Source organism: Lissotriton vulgaris, chromosome 2_1 (assembly GCF_964263255.1).
Source record: "Lissotriton vulgaris chromosome 2_1, aLisVul1.2, whole genome shotgun sequence".
In the NCBI taxonomy this organism is placed as follows: Eukaryota; Metazoa; Chordata; class Amphibia; order Caudata; family Salamandridae; genus Lissotriton; species Lissotriton vulgaris.
The window spans coordinates 1,569,999,829-1,570,020,059 of record NC_141687.1 but is presented as its reverse complement, the minus strand read 5'-3'; the positions used below and the strand labels follow the sequence as shown (position 1 = coordinate 1,570,020,059).

The 20,231-nt window shown below is 40.0% G+C and overlaps 1 protein-coding gene across 1 annotated transcript in view; it reads right to left on the bottom strand.

The window, feature by feature from the left end:
- LOC147732918 (histamine N-methyltransferase-like) overlaps positions 1-20,231 on the bottom strand; it is a 236,057-nt gene that overhangs the window by 62,515 nt on the left and 153,311 nt on the right. The gene's annotated exons all lie outside the window — the stretch shown is intronic.

Here is a 20,231-nt window from a genome sequence, read left to right as displayed (position 1 = left end):
TAGGTAGACCAGGAGGAACATGGACGATTTTAGTCGGCTACACACCTCATCCTGACATCGAAGAGATGTCGGACGATGGATTACTCACTCAACTAAAAGAGTTAATAAAAATTTACAGAGAATTAGTCCAATATGTCACGCAGACTTTCACAGTTCAACCACCAATGACCATTGCAAATCAAACTCCTCAACAGGGTAATACTCTACAAATTACTCCACAGACTTAACACACAGTCATGGGTAAAATGCTCACAAAACGTGACCACATTCAATTCTGGATAGCTCAAAAAATTACTCAAATTGAAGCAGTATTTCCTAATACTAGGCTTTATGAGAAACACAGAATCCCAACAATCTGTTTACCAATGAGGAAAACACGACAACTGGAAGACTGCACCACATGGGGCACAGTCTTTGCTGCCATCTATAGTAAAACATGAATGTCTGACAAAATATCGAAGTCACAATTACCGAAATACAAAAATATCGGAACCAAAATATTGATGCCAAAAATATCGGAATCCTATCCCTAACAAGGTAAGTACAAATATATCGAAAAAAATATAGAATGACAAAAATATTGTTTTTTGTCAAATATCGTTTTTTAATATAAAATAATTATGTAATATTAACAAAAATATACTTATAAATGTAATAAACATATTTAAAATTGTACTATAATAGTTAAAATTAATACATAATTTAATACAAATTCATATTAATAAATATATAATACATAATATTTTTTTCATTAATAATAACTCTAAATCAATTATTTTCATAACTTATAAAGAAATAATAATATAATAAATTACTAATACATTTATATACATTAAATAATCATATAAATAACAATTAATAACAACATAAAAGTAATGCAAAACCAAAATACATTTTAGATAGCGTATGAGTAAAAATTACTATTCCCACTCCAGAGAGTGCGACAGTAGGGAAAGTGTTGGATAGCGTAGGGGTAACAATTACTATTCCCACTCCAGAGAGTGTGACAGTAGGTAAAGTGTTGGATAGCGTAGGGGTAACAATTACTATTCCCACTCCAGAAGGAGTGCAACAGTAGGGAAAGTGTTGGATAGCGTAGGGTTAAAAATTACTATTCCAACTCCAGAGAGTGCAACAGTAGGGAAAGTGTTGGATAGCGTAGGGGTAAAAATTACTATTCCCACTCCAGAGAGTGCAACAGTAGGGAAAGTGTTGAATAGCGTAGGGGTAACAATTACTATTCCCACTCCAGAGAATGCAACAGTAGGGAAAGTGTTGAATAGCGTAGGGGTAAAAATTACTATTCCCACTCCAGAGAGTGCAACAGTAGGGAAAGTGTTGGATAGCGTAGGGGTAACAATTACTATTCCCACTCCAGAGAATGCAACAGTAGGGAAACTGTTGGATAGCGTAGGGGTAAAAATTACTATTCCCACTCCAGAGAGTGCAACAGTAGGGAAAGTGTTGAATAGCGTAGGGGTAACAATTACTATTCCCACTCCACAGAGTGCAACAGTAGGGAAAGTGTTGGATAGCGTAGGGGTAACAATTACTATTCCCACTCCAGAGAGTGCAACAGTAGGAAAAGTGTTGGATAGCGTAGGGGTAAAAATTACTATTCCCACTCCAGAGAGTGCAACAGTAGGGAAAGTGTTGGATAGCGTAGGGGTAACAATTACTATTCCCATTCCAGAGAGTGCAACAGTAGGGAAAGTGTTGGATAGCGTAGGGGTAACAATTACTATTCCAACTCCAGAGAGTGCAACAGTAGGGAAAGTGTTGGATAGCGTAGGGGTATCAATTACTATTCCCACTCCAGAGAATGCAACAGTAGGGAAAGTGTTGGATAGCGTAGGGGTAACAATTACTATTCCAACTCCAGAGAGTGCAACAGTAGGGAAAGTGTTGGATAGCGTAGGGGTAACAATTACTATTCCCACTCCAGAGAGTGCAACAGTAGGGAAAGTGTTGGATAGCGTAGGGGTAAAAATTACTATTCCCACTCCAGAGAGTGCAACAGTAGGGAAAGTGTTGGATAGCGTAGGGGTAACAATTACTATTCCCACTCCAGAAAGTGCAACAGTAGGGAAATTGTTGGATAGCGTAGGGGTAACAATTACTATTCCCACTCCAGATAGTGCAACAGTAGGGAAAGTGTTGGATAGCGTAGGGGTAAAAATTACTATTCCCACTCCAGAGAGAGCAACAGTAGGGAAAGTGTTGGATAGCTTAGAGGTAACAATTACTATTCCAACTCCAGAGAATGCAACAGTACACCCATAACCCGCTACAGAACATATTTATCAATTATTCAATTAATTAAAATTAAAAAATCTCAATTAATTAATTAATAAATCCTACTAATTATTAATTATTTTAACATAATTAAATTACTTCCCACACTATTCCCCTATAAATCCATAACCCGCAACAGAACATATTTATCAAATAATCAATTAATTAAAATTAATGAAAAATTATTCTCAATTAATTATTTAATAATTCCTACTAATTAATAATTTATTTAACATAATTAAATTACTTCCCACCCTATTCCCCTATAAACCCATAACCCGCTACAGAACATATTTTTCAATTAATCAATTAATTAAAATCAATCAAAAATTATTCTCAATTAATTAATTAATATTTCATACTAATTAATAATTAATTTAACATAATTAAATGACTTCCCACCCTATTCCCCTATAAACCCATAACCCGCTACAGAACATATTTATCAATTAATCAATTAATTAAAATTAATTAAATATTATTCTCAATTAATTAATTAATAATTCCTACTAATTAATAATTAATTTAACATAATTAAATTACTTCCCACCCTATTCCCCTATAAACCCATAACCCACTACACAACATATTTATCAATTAATCAATTAATTAAAATTAATTAAAAATTATTCTCAATTAATTAATTAATAATTCCTACTAATTAATAATTCATTTACCATATTTAAATTACTTCCCACCCTATTCCCCTATAAACCCACAACCCGCTACAGTACTAAAACACAACTTTTAATTAAATGACATTAAAAATACATGATAAAACATAATAAATACTATATAATATACACTAAATTTATTTAAAAATCGATACTAGTAACATCGAAATTATTTACTTCGATATTACTGACATCGATATTTAAAACTTCGATATTACTAATATCGATATTAAAAGTGTCGATATTACTTACCTTCTATATTATGTCCCTTCGATATTTAAACTTCGATATAATTGTATATCGAAATTTAAAACTCGATATTTTGTCTGTGTACCCTAAAACATATTGTGTTCCGTCAATTGCAGTAATACCAGATGTCCTGAAACAAATTCAAAACGAATACGGGGCAGATCCTGCTCTGATTTTAGGTATGAAATTAATAAAAAATTTCGACCAGGTCTCAACAATAATAATATCTAATATTAAAGGGGAGGCATCATCACTGGCGATCCGATAACACTTTAGGGAATTTGATATATCAGAACATCAACATGAACTACCCAGAATAATAGAAAAATCTTATGCAGAATTAGGCAGAGACAGTTTGGGAGGAAACTCTTTGAAGTCTGAAGGTCCTGTAAAGGACTCTATTAAACACAATCCAACATCTTTTAAAAAGAAGTGGAAAACTAATTAACAGAATTCTAAAGAGAAACGTTCTCAATCCAGAGGTAGGTCTCCTCAAAAGGAGCTCTCCGAAGATCAGACATTCCAAGAATACTGAGAACACAACTCAAAAATGGAGAATGGGCTCAGACAATGCTTGACAGTGCAGCAGAAGTAACAATAGCTCGCCAGAACCTGAAGGAACTTCTGGAGATAGTGAACTTGAATGAGTACATCACAGTAGAAACTGTAGACACCAGAGTTAGTACTCCACAAAGGTTATGTTAAATAACACTCCAGATGGAGCGAGACATACCAGGAAAAGTGAAAGCACTCTTTTGGGAGAAACTTTCAAGGGGTTATGATGTACTTCTAGCAGAAAGGGACTGGTCACCAGAATTTGTTAGGGAGTGCCCACATGGCGAGGACATCATTGTGCCAGCCTTCTCTAACCATATTCTAATTCACTTAAAATATACTTATGCCAGAAAATGGGCAGTTGAACAGGCCCCAGCATTATACAAAAATCATGTAGGAAGGGATGAGAACTCACCTCACCACAAAATACAGCTAAAAAATCAACCTACTGCACAAAGGCAGTACCCAATAAAGCAAGAAGCTAAAAACAGGTCAGATCAACTTGAATACCAAGGGGTGATTGAAACATGCACCTCCTCAATGAACAATCCTTTGTTTCCTATATCCAAACCAGACAATACATATTGTCTAGTTTTGGATTACAGACACTTGAACACTTGTTTCAAAACATTTGCAGTACAAAATTCACATAGTACAGCATTAAAGAAAAACATTGTGTGTAAAAAATATAAAACCACATTAGACATTTCAAATGGTTTCTTTTGTCGAAACATAGCACTTGAAAGCAGGTAATTAACAGCTGTCTCAATGTTGGAGACCCAGCATCAATTTTGTCCACTCCCTCAAGGATTTAAGAACAGCCTGGGGTTATTCTCAGCAAGAGTAAAAGAGTTACTACAAATTTATGATTACAAGGCATTTTCATATGTCAATGACATCTATCTGACAGACGATGGTGAAAAAATCCCAATTGCATCAAATCACATTTGTATACTCAAGCAGAAATGAGCTTCACTTCAACAGAAAAAATCCTGACACAAGTTCAAACAGCTGTAGCAAAAGAAATAGCTTTAGCTCATGGGAAACGCATTATTGTTGTGACTCCAGTACCAGCCTTTGAGGCGGTTACAAAAGCGAGCATTCCAAATGCAAAAGCTTTACATCCTAGATGGATACAAAGGGTTAATGCTCTTGCTGCAACAGACATTGAATATGTTTTTAATCTTGATTTAAAAACACAAGAGTTCCAGCAATAGGAACATTTATGTCTTCTGCCCAATAAAAATTCTGCCTCTCGATCAGTACGAATTTATAATTTATACTGATGGATCAGCAAAACCCGCTATAGGGACTAATCAAGCTTACAGTGCAGCGTGCGCAATTGTTAAAGGTCCCATGCGTGATGGTATCTTCCGACTATGGTCACTAAAACTCAATCTCTAGGTGATTGTACAGCTCAGCGAGCTGAACTACAAGCATTCAAACTGGCACTTGAAAGTACAGATCAGGAATTCTTCACACTTACAGTGTGCGATTCCTTTTTCTGTGTTCAGCCATATAATGAATATTTAGCGAATTGGCTTCAAAACGGATTCAAAGATGCAAAAGGTGGCACAATAAAGCATGAAACGCTCTGGGAACAAGTAGTTCAGTTGCAAAATGAACTATCAAAAGCTCACGTGATACACATGCTAAGTCATCAACGTGAAGCCGTTCACGTTGCAGAGAAATCTTTGGCTGACGAAGCCACTAAGGGGGCTGTACAAATGGCTTCCATAGCTCAGATCACTCGTTCAAAAATAAGAATAGACAGTGAGATATTGTTGGCTGTCAATGCTTTAAGCAAAGGCAGTGGTGCAACGTTACCGAAAAGATTTCCACTCAAGTACTTTTATGTAATTGATGCGAACAACATTCCTCCTGCTTGAATCCCTGGAGTGGGGGATAGGGTAATTCCAAACAAGGAACGTAGATTACGACTGATCCTAGCAGCACATGAAGGGATATCCTCTGCCCATGCTGGTGCTTCTGCAACAGTATATTTACTAGAAAAAAGATATTGGTGGCCTGGTATTAGGAAACAGATTAAATATATGTTTTGAAATGTGAAATAAGCCAACAGATAAAAGTCTGTTGAAAAAAAACATTGGAACATACTGAATATGGGTGCCATGAACCTGGACCCACCACGCTTCGCATTTCAACACTCAAGGAACATCAAAGACATGCTGATCCACACTAGACCTAAGGTGAAGGCAACTAATCAACAGGGAACACTTTGGCACTTACCAGCGGTGAAAGGCCACTACCTGTGTGGTGCATGCACAGCTTGCGCTTTCACTTCCGTACAGAAGACTATCACACTTAACAACACATTTACATGGGAGATGAGGTCACACACAAATTGCAATACATTTAATTGGATTTATTTTATTACATGCCCTTGTAATTTTTATTACATAGGGATGACCAGCCGTCCAATCAAATTACGCATATCAGAACACTGCAGCAATTTTCAATGCCAAAAGAACAACACGAAAATATGCTCTCACTACCTTGAAAATAACCACACACCAGAATCTTTGAAATGGGTTATCCTGGAAGCATTCCCTAAGATGACTAAGACAGGCCTAGTCACAAAAGAGTAGATGACAATGGCTCAAAGAAGATATACCATGGAGCTCACTTAGAATCTGAATGAGCAGGGTGACAATGATGCTGGTTCATGTTGACATGTCCCCCCACACACCACTGTTTACCATAATAGTTCCGGTCCAGATAGGTACCCCAAATGCAGAACATATTAATAAACAAGTTATTGTTCCCGAGCCAAAGACAGATTAGAAATTAGAATAGGTCAAATCAGAAATACGCAGTCCAGATGTACATCCAAGTTTTGAAAGTTCAAAAAGTAATTTTTCTTTTCTTTTCTTTTTTTCTTTTGTTCACATCACAGTTGCAGAGAGGTCAAACAATGATTTGTTGATGAGTTGATTAACATCACCAAAATGCAGCCAAGCAGCCGACACGTGTTTCGTCTCGGGGAACAATCACGCAACGACTTCATCATGGCTCCAATAACAAACAAAAAACATAATTGCACTTAACAATAATATCTCAAATAATGAATATGTAACTATTCATCACGACCAGTGTGTCTGGACCAAAAAAGAAGAAGAAAAAAGAACCAGTAATCACCAGAATTTCACCCAGTGAAAAAGACATATATTGCATCCAAAATGTGAATAAAGATGAAAGAAAGACAAAGTGAGTATTAATTTCAAGCCACAGCGATGTCGCAGAGAAAAAAGAAAAGCCTCTATGCTTCAATAACATTACCAATGTGACATGCTTCTAAAACAAATAAAAGCAAGCCATATGGTAAATGTAAGTAATTCATTCAGCCCAATAAAGAGCTTGATGATATCAGTCTCACACAAGAGAAAGACTATTGTCAGGTGACTAATATCCCAATCCCGGCAAAATCCAAGAGATAACATAAAAATATGTCACTGTCCAAATACAAATCTTCGCGAATACAATCACCACATTCCAGGTATGGCCTGTGTGTGGTCCCATACAACAGGGGGCTGAAAAAGAGAAGAACAAAAAGGAGGAGAAACAGAAATCCTTATTTAAAATGTATTTAGTCAACCCTATATTGCTATCAGGGGTAATGTCCAGCAATTTCTACAGAAGGATGTCTCAAATTTATATGAACAGACCATCCAAATACAATGATTAATTAATATAAAGCAATATAACTAAAATAGTTATATTTTTCCCATATAAATCACGTATCCTTCAGTTGTATGGCTTAATATATGGTCACATTTCTTAAAAAAAGGAGAGAAATTACAATAAAAGTTTCTTCACCATATGTTGCACTACCAAATACCCAAGACCCACAGTCTATGGCCTGGCACAAAAAGTATTGAGTGCGTAACCTTATTTTGGGGTGTGAACCCTAATTACTGAAAAAGTATACAACAAAGGTTATTTAAGAGGAGAAATAAGGTTTCCTCATATGTGACTAATAATGTCCTGAAAAGTAAAATATACATCTCATATAATCACAAGTTCAGATTAAAGCAAGAGAAAAGGGAGCAGAAGGACCAGTCCACTTTGAGGTAACCTTATTACTGGCCCTAACAAGCTTAATTTATAGTGATTAGGTTTGGTTGGGTTGCCGGTATTCTGTCAAATGCATTGTATTCAGTTTAATGTCTCTTCCACTCCCTTTTCTCTCGCTTTCGTGATACGTGATTTATATGGGAGAAATATAAATATTGTAGGTATATTGCTTTATACTAATTAATCACTGTATTTGGATGGTCTGTTATTACACATTTTGAGACCTACTTTTGTAGAAATTGCTGGACATTACCCCTGATAGCAATATAGGGTTGAATAAATACATTTTGAATAAAGATTTCCGTTTCTCCTCCTTTTTGTTCTTCTCTTTTTTAGCCCCATGTTGAATGGGACCACACACAGGCCATACCTGGAATGTGGTGATTGTATTCACGAAGATTTGTATTTGGTGAGTGACATATTTTTATGTTATCTCTTGGATTTTGCCGGGATAGGGATATTAGTCACCTAACAATAGTCCTTCTCTTGTGTGAAACTGATAACATCAAGCTCTTTATTGGGCTGAATGAATTACTTACATGTACCATATGGCTTGCTTTTATTTGTTTTGGAAGCATGTCACATTGGTAGTGTTATTGCAGCATAGAGGCTTTTCTTTTTTCTCTGCGACATCGCTTGGCTTGAAATTAAGACTCACTTTGTCTTTCTTTCATCTTTTTTCACATTTTGGATGCAATATATGTCTTTTTCACTGGGTGAAATTTTGGTGATTACTGGTTCTTTTTTCTTCTTTTTATTGTTTGGTCCAGACACACTGGTGGTGATGAATAGTTACATATTCATTATTTAAGATATTATTGTTAAGTGCAATTATATGTTTTTTGTTTGTTATTGTAGCCCTGATAAAGTCATCAGGTGATTGTTTCCCAAGACGAAACACGTGTCGGCTGCTTGGCTGCATTTTGGTGATTTTAATAAACTCATCAACAAGAATCATTGTTTGAAATCTCTGCCACTGTGATGCGAACGTCTTGCCTTGGATTAGCCAAGATCAAAGAAATGAACACACCTTCTGTACCAACACCTGCAAGTAATAGCACTACACAGAGAGCAGTCACAGTAGACACAATATTACAAAACAACAGATCAGATCCTGATTGGGAAAAATGGTTGCTCTGGCCCACAGACACAAACATCTGTCAAGGAAGATTCCTGAAGAGAATACAGGACTTTACTATCAATAGGCGGGACCCACATTATGCTCAATGACAGCATCCAGGGGTAGTCACAACAAACAGCGTAGGAACATTTTGCCTCGGCTGGCTACAAAAATCTACACTCGAGGATGTGAAACAATACTTATCTTTACTTAAAGAAGGTGCAGACCTTAGGGATTTCTTGCTAGGACCAAGAGAACTGCGTCAAAAACGTTTCATATATGCCGGCATGTATGCTGCTTATAATGAAATATGGAAGGTTTTACAGGCAGAGGTTGCAGATAGAATAAGTAAACATGATTGTATTAACTTGGAGAAATTTCTCACTGTGGTTGACAGTGGTTTAACAAATTTGTCATCCAGAATATATTAACTTGGCAACATTGTATCCCCTACTATTGACATACAGGACAAGATTTAGCCATGTTACAACAAGGCCAATCTCAGTTACGTTCTATTATGTTATTAGGCTGGACGCTGTAATCATTTACGGTAGCAGAAAAAACAGCTACAGAATGGCTTTTCCCTGGCAAAATAACTCTGTGTGTCACTACTTTTCATTTTCAGTATTGCCTCAGAGAAATGCAAGCAGGCAAACATGAAAGGTTGGGTAAAGAATGCATTGAGACATCCTGGGATTTACCTTACAAATACAGATGTTGGAGTGGGGGTCATGAAGTGTTTCTGAGCGGTACACACTTTGAAAATACACTGATCGGCTCACTTATATGTCGGGACATTTCTTTACACGGGCTTTTAATGGTTCGGTGGCAAACTTGTCCTGCCACCTGTAGGGTACACCAGCTGCTGTGATTAATCCACGTTTGGCCAACTTTCTAATGGGAGTTACCTCATGTTAAATGATCAAAGTTGCTGTGGTATGTTGCCAGGAATCCCATATCTGGTAACGATTAGAACCAGGGTTACTTGTTGTATGCAAGTATTGTTCCCCCAAATAGACACAGTCAAGGAATCACCTCTATGGCCTTCATTGAATGTTTCTTATATACGTTTTGATACTGTCAGCAGAATGAAAGCCATGCTTTTACAACAAACCGTGCCTTTGGCCTCGGCCAAAGAAACCTATGATCTACAAATTGCAAGGACTTCAGCTGAGATACATACTCTAATAAGTACAAACTTCCCTATACATTTCGTAGAAATGCTGGGAGGTATCTTAAAAATATCTGATATGAGCGGAATTGTACATGTATGTAAGACCATATGTTCAGGACTGTTTACACTATTTCAGGCAGCCCTCGGAATCATCCCAAACTTCGTGCATTCAGTGTTTTGTGGTCTGCCCTTAATTCTAGCACTTGTTGCAGGAATCCTATTTTCTTCCTACTACTATGCTATGGCAAGCCTATCCACCGGCGTCACTCCCAGAAACTTGGAGAAAGTTCTCCTAGAACGGAAGTGCTAAGAACTTAATACAACATCGTTTCGGTCATTTAGAATAATCTGGCAAGATTGCATCTTACCTGTTCTACGCAGCCTGTTTCGCAGTGAAGAATGCGTGCTAGACATCCCATCAGTCATGCCAACGGATATTGATAGTCTGCTGGACCCGATAATGGCCCATGCTCTGTAGTGTCCCCAGAGTCTACCAATCCTGATGATGGCATTCGTTGAGATCTCACAGACGCTTCCTGCTGCTACTGAGGTACGAGGTGGATCAACAGGCCCACAGGTAACAACGGACGCGAACATGGCTGCGGCATTCCTTGCTGAAGGCGATGCTTCACATCTCTGTGTGGTTAACTTTCTAAACTAGGTATTCCAACTGTCACCGACATCGGTAGAAGATCTTTTGTATACAGGCGTAGATGTTTTCAAAGTTTCACCAGACCCATACACTGACTTTGATTCGGCTCACAGTGTACAGGAGAAGGCATGTATTTGGCCTCCATATTTTCAGAACAGAACAAAACTTGGAACTCTTTCTAAAATTGACCTTTTTCTACATGTGAAAGTACATTGCAATTCAATCTGCTTACAGTAGAACTATTCATATAGAACAGACTTCTTTGAATACTTCTAGGGGCACATGTTCACCTAATTTACAACTATTTCATTTAGAATCATGTTATGAAATGGCTTTAGTTCTTGAATAATTGTCAACCATTTTGTCATATGTATATATTTCTATTCATTCATATTGCATTTATTTCAGATATAAGCTTAGAATGAAAAACTGCTTTAAAATTTACAGTACCTTTGCATTACATGTTTATCAGGAGTTTTTTTTAAACTTCTCTTAGTAAGCTTTTACCAATGTTTTTATTGCAACCTGTGGTACTCAGTTTAATGTTTAGCATTTAATGTTTAGCATTTAGTACAATTGTTCATTCGAAAATGGAGTGGGCCCACTTTAGGTGTCCGTATATAGGTTTTCCTGATACATGTCCTTATATAGGCACAATTTGCATTGCCCTTATATAGGCATAAGATCCCAGTCCTTATTTAGGCATTGGCCAAGCTATCCAAATACAGGTATGGTCACATACATCCATCCACCCAAACGTCACAACGAGTTCTTAGAAACCAGACTATTAAGTTGTTGGGAGTTTCCCTAGCCCAGGATTATTGATTTCTTCAAGAACTCATTTATCATGCATGAACTGCTGTTCCTTAAGGGTTAATTCCTGACGACTTCCTCTGCCTGACTTTACGTCAATGATAACATTGCAAGGCACCTACCAGGTATAAGTATACTTTCCGGATTGACGCTGCCATCCTTGCTCGCAGAGAATCCAGCTTCCAGTGTTCTGACTCCCTTCGCGGGGTGTTAGAGTTCGAGACCCGAAAATAGATTCCCACCCCTCACTTTCTCAAGGTATGGAGCTGACTAGAACCTAGGGACTCTTAGCATACAAACTTAGCATACAAACTTAGCATACAAACTATAGCCTACCATACTATAGCATATTGCACCGACTTCTTACATTGTACTACACTTATGTAAACTGGGGTAGAACTAGTTAGAAAAGCATCTTATGAGTACTCGCATTTTTAGCGTACATTATTTATGTATATGAATATATGTGTCATAGCTAAAAGATAATGCTAGCGCAGTATTATTTTGTCTTACTGCTTACGCTGTACATAATATATCTCACATACTGTCTTATGATTGTAACAGCTCATATGTCTTACACGAGAAATAAGACTGTTCAATAAATGCTTTTTATTGAAACACTTGTCTATTCTTTCTGTTGAACTCTGAAGAAACTAAGCATGCACGATTAGCTGAGTGAACCTGTAATCTATTGTTTCCACGATTTTGAGAGTGTTTCGATTCTAAAGGGAAATAAAGTTGTCATGTTTATGCGGTTGCCAGAAACCGCTCCTTTCTTGTTTACAAGGAGTTTCTAGAGGCCTCTCAGTTAGCTGGAACACAAAGTAATTAAGTTTAACATACTCGATAGAGGCATACTGACCTTAGACCTAGGACAAACCTACAGTGTATATTATTCCAATGCGCAGAGCCTATTAGGGAAATATGAACTACACTACACTTTGTGCTGTATGTACACAAAGTGGGTGGGTGTGCAAACTCTGTGTTAAAACATGTCTTTGGAGGTAAGCAGAGGCGACATGCTTATTATTCTGCTGCATGACCCTGTCGCCAGAGCCCTCCCGAGCTGTTTAAGAGCTGCGACGGTCTCTATTAGACAATCAGCAGTGCTTGTTCTCAATCATGATCTCACAGTAATGGTACTGCATGCTGTGGATGTACTTTTGAATAGAATGAAGACGCAGCACCTTACCAGTTCTTGTCTGACTGGATATGAACTGACATTGTTTGCACCTCATATTACTATCAAAAGATGTGCCCTTCTAAATCCAGCCACGTTACTAGCCCTCCCTTCGGACGAAGAGGACACGGATTCATGATTGTTTTTCCACACTGACGAAGAGATAAAGGGATGGGTAGACCTGACTGATGTTTCCTTATCTGACCCATAAGGGGGACTATATGTCAATGGCTTTTGTTTCAAATTGTCAGATGGCACCACTACAGCGGCGTAAGCTTTTACCACGCTGCGCACTGTAGTTGAAACAACACTTGTTCCTTATCAATCAGCACAGGTTGTGGAGCTGGTAGCCCTTCTGCTAGCATGTGAGTTAAGTGAAGGACTGACTATCAATATTTATACTGACAGCCAGTACGCTTTTTGGGTGGCCCATAACTTTGGACACCTCTCGGCAGAAAGGATGCTTGAAATTGCAAAGGACCAAAATTTAACGTGGTCCGTTGATAGAGAGGCTTTTGACAACTTTGACTCCTCCCAAACGACTGTCAATAGTAAAATATAGTGCTTATAAAACAATTACTGCTTATGTGGGACAGCTAAGGAGACAGTCAGATCTAAGATGAAAAAGATGTTTGTGGAGGGCCCAGATAGGTGGGTGCCCGAGAATGGAATGTTTGAGTATACACTAGCAAATGTCAACGAGATCCAGAGTGAAGCAACAGTACAAGAGTTGGCAGTGTGGCAGGAGAAAACAGGGCATCTTGATGATGAGGGATGCTGGACTAATCTGTCCGAGAAACAGAGATGGATGTTACCAGATGCAGATGTACTACCTGTAGCTAATATGGCACATTGTTCAGCTCATATTAGTGCCAGAGGCATTTGTAAGTTGCTAGATCTTGTGTGGCGAAATGACAGCATTGCAAAGGTTGCTATTCACTTGGTGAAATGCTGTATGATCTGTCTTAGGCACAATCCTGGGAAGGGTACCCCTACACCTTCTGGTAATTTTGAACCTCCTTCTTTCCCTTTGAGGTACACCAAATAGAATATATAGAATCGCCACAAGTTAATAATTTGAAATACTTGTTAGTGCTAGTTTGTGCTTTTAGCAAATGGATTGAGGCTTACCCCGAAAAAGAAACCACAACCATGGCAATGCCAAAGGCTCTTATTAAGGAGTTTTTCCCCCGCTACGGCTTGCCCGGTTTGATTTGGAGTGACAATGGGAGCCACTTCATCGCCAAATCGATACAACTGATATGTGACAGTTTGCATATTCCGCAGAAATTCCATGCAGCTAACCAACCTCAGTCGGCATGATTACTGGGCTGCAATGGCCAGATGCTTTGCCCCTTGCTTTGTTGTTCCCTAGAATGACATCCATTCTAGACCAGGATAATCTCCCTATGAGGTCATCTTCGGTGGCCCAGCGAATGTGTGGGGTGTCCCTAGACCAAAAAACTTCTCTGACATAGATCATTCTCTGTTGGTTGATTATTTGTATGAACTTACTAAAAGCTTGCGTTCTATTCAGCAATAGATATACGAGGTGCTGCCTCCAGTACCTGAGGGGCCCGGGCATACAATTGAGCCTGGTGATTATACATTAATATGAAGCATTCAGAAAAAGTGTGTCTTGGAGCCTAGATGGATGGGACTCTACTTGGTCCTCATGGCAACAAGGATGGCAGTGAGGGTGGAAGGTCATAAGAACTGGATCTACACCCCCCACTATAAGAGTGTGTTGTTACCTCTCACCTACGATGCCTTAGAGGGCATTGGAGACCACTAAACTGAGAGGGTCCCAAGATTTCTCCCGTTCTCGGATGCCCTACAGGTTTTTTCGCAGAGGAAGAAAATAATGCTGTTCTGAATGAAGCAGCCCCGCCCCCCCCCCCCCCAAAAAAAAAGGGCTGCTCAGGGTTCCACTTCCTCCGATTCACTAGAGCCTAATTCCCAGTTCCCGGCACCATCTGCATTTCAGATTCTACTTCGAGATGAGACAGTGCCTGGAAAAGACAGGTATAATTTGCATCCGTGATGTAAAGGTAGTGCGCCAAAAGAAAAGTGAGTGTAGTTAGGGTTGGATAAGAACAGTGAAAATGTCCCTTGCTTTTGCTTCTTCCCATTAGATTAGATTGGTGCACTACCTGTGACGCAAAACAGGATACGTTGAGGGTATCTTATAAGGAGGGAGAGTGCCCTATCCTGAGAACATTAACATTGAACATTTGTTGAGGAGCTGCAAGGGTGTGGCTCCACCATGACGTGATCAATAGCACCACCGAGGATTGGACGATAGAAGCCTCCCAGGGAGTTCATAAGATACAGTTAACATGTGTCATATATTGCACCAGGCTCTGCAACAGGGGGTCGGAACTAACAAAGCCAACAAGTGCCAGATATGGCAGGGTTTTTTCTGGGAACTTGAGACATCTCATTGGCAGCAGGAAGGTACAGCCCCCACAGGCCAAAATAGAGACTATCATGGCCTTGGAGCCCCAAAAAATACAAACAGATGTGAGGGCCTTCCTGGCCCTCACTGGATATTACAGGACGTTTGTTAAGGAATTAACAGAGCTGACTTCCAAGAAGCAGCCCATACAGGTTATCTGGACAGAAACCTGTCAGAAAGCCTTTGACACACTCAAACACGCCATGTGTGTGGCCCCTGTATTCATTCCCCATAACTTTTCCCATAAATTCATTGTACAAACTGCTGTTTTAAAAAATAGTGTAGGGGCTGTGTTATCATAGTTAAATAAGTAGGGCTTAGATGAGCTTGTAGCCTTCATCAGAAGGAGGTTACTTTGCAAGGAACAGAAGTGAAGTGCTATTGTAAGGAAAGACGTTGTTGTGGTCTGTGCACTGAAGAAGCATAGACCATACTTTTTGGGACTCACGTAATGTAATGTAATGTAATGGGCATTTATAGAGCGCTGCTACCACTCCAAGGAGTATCTTGGCGCTTACACCACCCAGGTGGAAGAGTTGGATAGGGAAAGAAGTCCAGGTTTCTTAAACACAGCCACTACACTAGGGTTCTACACAGAGTGTCAGACATGGAGAAAATCCAAGTTTTCAATGCCTTCCTAAAAGGGGCTTCTTGGGAGAAAGACCGCAAGGAAAGGGGGAGTTTGTTCCAGGCCTTGGTTCCTAGTACAAAGATGGATTTGCCACCCTTTGTAGCCAGTTTAAAGCGGGGAATGGTAAGTAAGTTCTGGCTAGCGGATCTTAAGCAGCGTGCTGGGTAGTATCTTTTGAACCCCCTTCGTAAATAGGTCGGGCCACGTTGATGGAAGGCCCTAAAAGTGATCAAGAGAAGTTTAAACAGAATTCTCTTTCCTATTGGCAGCCAAAGTAAGATATTTAGAGCTGCAGAGGCAGATGATCTACGGGGCAGACGCAGTACGAGGCGGGCAGCCGCGTTTTGGATCATCTGCAATTTGTGGAGCACGATTTTGTTTGCTCCAGCATAAAGTCCATTGCAGTAATCCAGCCTAGAATTTATTAAGGCCACTGCGACTGTTTTCCTCGCCGAAAGAGAAAGGAGGTCAAAAAATGTCCTAAGTGCTTTAATAATTTGAAAGCACATACCTGCCACTGCTACAGCCTGAGGTTTGAAGGATAGGCAGTTGTCAAACTTTATGCCTAGGTTACGGGCGGATGCAATTGTGTTAGGTGGAGCTTCTGCATCCGATGGCCAGCATACTGTGGGGGAAAAAGGATTATTGATCCCTATGGGTAAAATTTCCGTTTTTCCGGCGTTGCACTTTAGATGGTTGTTATTCATCCATTTGAATGTTGCTGCAAGACAGTTCCTAAGATCTTCCTCGGCACCTGGTTGTTCCTTATCCAGCACCAAAAGCAGTTGGGTGTCGTCAGCGTATGAAATAGAACTGATCCTGAATGACTCGATCAAGTTCATCAGGGGTGCCATATATAGATTGAAAAGGACAGGGCTCAAACTGGAGCCCTGTGGCACCCCTGAGCTGACGTTTTTAGCCTCAGACTGATATGGGCCAAGCACTGTTATTTGGCGTCTGTTTGTAAGGAAGTTCCTACACCAAGCCAACACCTGTCCTCCCACACCTGCGGCAGCCAACCGGTCCAGTAAGATGTTATGGGACACGGTATCGAAGGCTGCCGACAGGTCAAGAAGGATAAGGACAGCCTGTTTTCCCCGATCCATTGCTGCTCTTAAAGTTTCAGCAGAGTATAGTAAAGCTGATTCGGTAGAGTGTTCTGACCGAAAGCCTGACTGATTGGGATGGAGAACGTTATTCTTCTCCTAAAAGTTTGTCAATTGACTATTGACAAACTTTTCAGTCAGCTTAGATAAGATGGGTAGCAGAGAGATCGGGCGCAGGTTGGAAAGGGTGGTAGGATCGGCCAGGGCCTTTTTTTGGAGTGGCTTGACAGCTGCAAGTTTCCAATCCTCTGGGATACTTGCTGTTGCTAGAGAAGAATTGATGATACTGTTAATCATAGGATTAACTATCTCTATTAGATGGTGCAACACCGGAGGAGGACAGGGATCAAAAGGGGAGCCTGATTTGCTGGCTAAAATAGCTTTGGCAGTTTCCTCCAGGGGGACTGGGGCGAACTCGTCAAAGTGGAGGGGGGAAGTCATCTTCGCTATCTTTTCGCCATCCGTTGTGATGGTGGTTTCTGATGGGAAGGTATTAGTGATAGTTAGGATTTTGTTATCAAAATAATCAGATATCGCGTTACAGAGATCTTGCGATGGAGGGATCTCTTGCGATAGAGCTGAGGGCTTGATAAAATCCTTAACAATCCTAAAGATAGCTTTTTGTTCTTGGCCTGCTGAAGAAATGGCCTGTAGGTAATGGGCTTTTTTTGCTAATTTTAATCCTACATGATATTTCCGTCTAGCTGCTATATAGATGTTACGTGCGGCTGTGTCGTAATTACGACGCCACCTCCGTTCTAGAGTTTTCACTTCGCCTAGCTCAGCCTTAAGAACTGGTGAAAACCAAGGGGCATTTTTTTTTTTATTCCTAGGTTTCATGTTCTCATTGTTAGCTGGTATAAGCAACTTGCCGGCTCCAGCAATCCAATCACAGAAGATTTGATAGTCTGAAGAAGTACAATCGGCAAAAGTTGGTGATTCATTTTTAAGTTTTTCAACAATGTCGGCTCTCCTGGCTAATGTCTTCCAATTCGGAGTGGGTTTTATATAAGGGTTATCTGTACCTTTTAGGGAGTTAAAAAAGGATTTCCGGGTTTCAGCTATAAGGAAGGGAATTAAAAAATGATCTGTCCATACCTGAGGGCAGGGAGGTTTGACTATCAGGCTGGAAAAGTTAGAGCAGATACCGTCTAATAGATGTCCTGCTTGATGTGTAGGTTCACGGTTCAACAAAGTGAGTCCCAACACTTCAATTGTGTCTAGAAAGCAACTGACTCCAGGATCAGTTGGGGCCTCAAGATGTAAGTTGAGGTCACCCAACACCGTAAAATTAGAGAACCTGAGAGTTAAGTCACTCAACACGTCACCAACAGAGTCTAGAAATGTGGAGGGTGGGCCTGGGGGGCGATATATAAGGACTCCAGAAAATACAAGAGAGTCATGAATTGCTAGAGAGAAAGCTAGTGCTTCTGACTCATTTAGCTCCGTCAGTGCTTCAATAGTGCATTTAAAATTATTCCGATAGATAATTGCAAGACCCCCTCCTCGTTGTTCCTGCCTATCCAAACGTAGGATATGATAGTCATGTGGTAGGGCTATGGCAAGGGCAGGATTAGACCATGGCTTCAGCCATGTTTCCGTGATGAAAAGACAATCCAGATGAGATTCAGTAATAAGATCAAAGATGTTCTGAGCGTTTTTTACTAAGGAGCGGGCGTTAATTAGCCCGCCTCGAAGTAAAATAGAATCACTGGATGTCTCTGACGGCAAGTCAGAATTTAATGTTAGCCGGCAGTGAGCACAACAAGCCGGGCCATACCAAGTGTGGGGAACTAAGGAGTGATGACAGGGAGCATGAAGACCCCGAAGTGATAGTAAATAATCACGTGACATACTTGAATCAGGAGGCATCCTGGGGCGATAAAAATGAAGATCAGAGTCTCCCGCCTCTCGCGCCTCCTTAGCGCTGACGGGCGCAGACGGGCAGACTCTGGCTTGACTCAGGCGAGAGACAGGCGCTTCCTCTGCGCGTCACCGCTGCGCGGGAGAATGTGAGCTTTAAATACAGGCTCACCTGGTGTCCACGCAGAGCACTAGAGCGCTCTGACCAGTGGCACACTTGATCCAAAGCAGTCCCAAGATGGCGGCCGGGCGCCTCGAGCAACACTAATATACCACAGTAATCCGCTCAACAAGCGGTGGGGACACAATTTAAGTGCAGGTATGTGGGCGGACTGGTGGGAGTTAAAAAACAAAGATTACAATTAAATTTTTCAAGTTTTGTGAAAAATGAAAGTTTTTTTTAAAAAGTTACAGCGCTGCGCGCCTAAACACACGCTAGCACTAATGCGCGTTTTAAAACAGGTACAGCTTTCCCTAAGGCAAATAGGCCTGGGTTCAGACGGACCACAGGCCCCTCAATTAGCTCATTTAAATGAGGGGCAACCCTGATGCCAACAATGGTATTGCTCAGGCCCTCCAACTGATGTGGTACTCCCAATCAACACACCCCTCTGGGCCTGGGAGTCTAAAGAGACTCCACAGGACAGCCAGACCTAAATGTCAATCTTGTTCATGCATTTGGGGGCCTTGATGATAGTAAATGGAAATTCAGGGCCACCTGAGTAGTTGTCAGCATCTGTTGTTGTCCAGCCATGCTGCAGAACCTCGGGATGCCAAGGCACTTTTCTGATATGGCTACATGAAGGTGATGAAATAGTCATGTAACCTGGGAGCAAGGGCAAGCCTTTTGCAAGCAGTACAAGTCATAGCAATAATTGAAGGAGATCTTGAGTGAAAAATGTTTTACATAGTCAAAAAACAACACCAAATTATGGAAATTGACTGAACTAGCACTCACTAAGTATGGGGAAAGGTTGAAAATGTATTTTGATAAAGAAAGTTATTTAGACAAAATTAAAAATGAAAGTTTTATTTTAGTGGCTTGAATAATACCACAAAGGAGGTGACACAATTATTATTGTAATGCTATCAAAATGTGTATCACTATCTTCACTCAAGGAGGATGTTACATTTTGGAATGAAAGCTTCACCCAGGACCAGATGCTATGGAATGCTATGAGGGAGAAGAAGAAGATTACAATGTGTTGTAGCAAACACATAATAGATTTTTCAACTTGTGGGAGGAAACTGACACGTGACACATCCTCCAATCTTCTTGCATGTCTTCACTTACAGCCTCTTCAAATGATTGCTAGTATGTGTGGGACAAGGCGAGCTCTGTATTAAAATCACAAGTGAAATAACA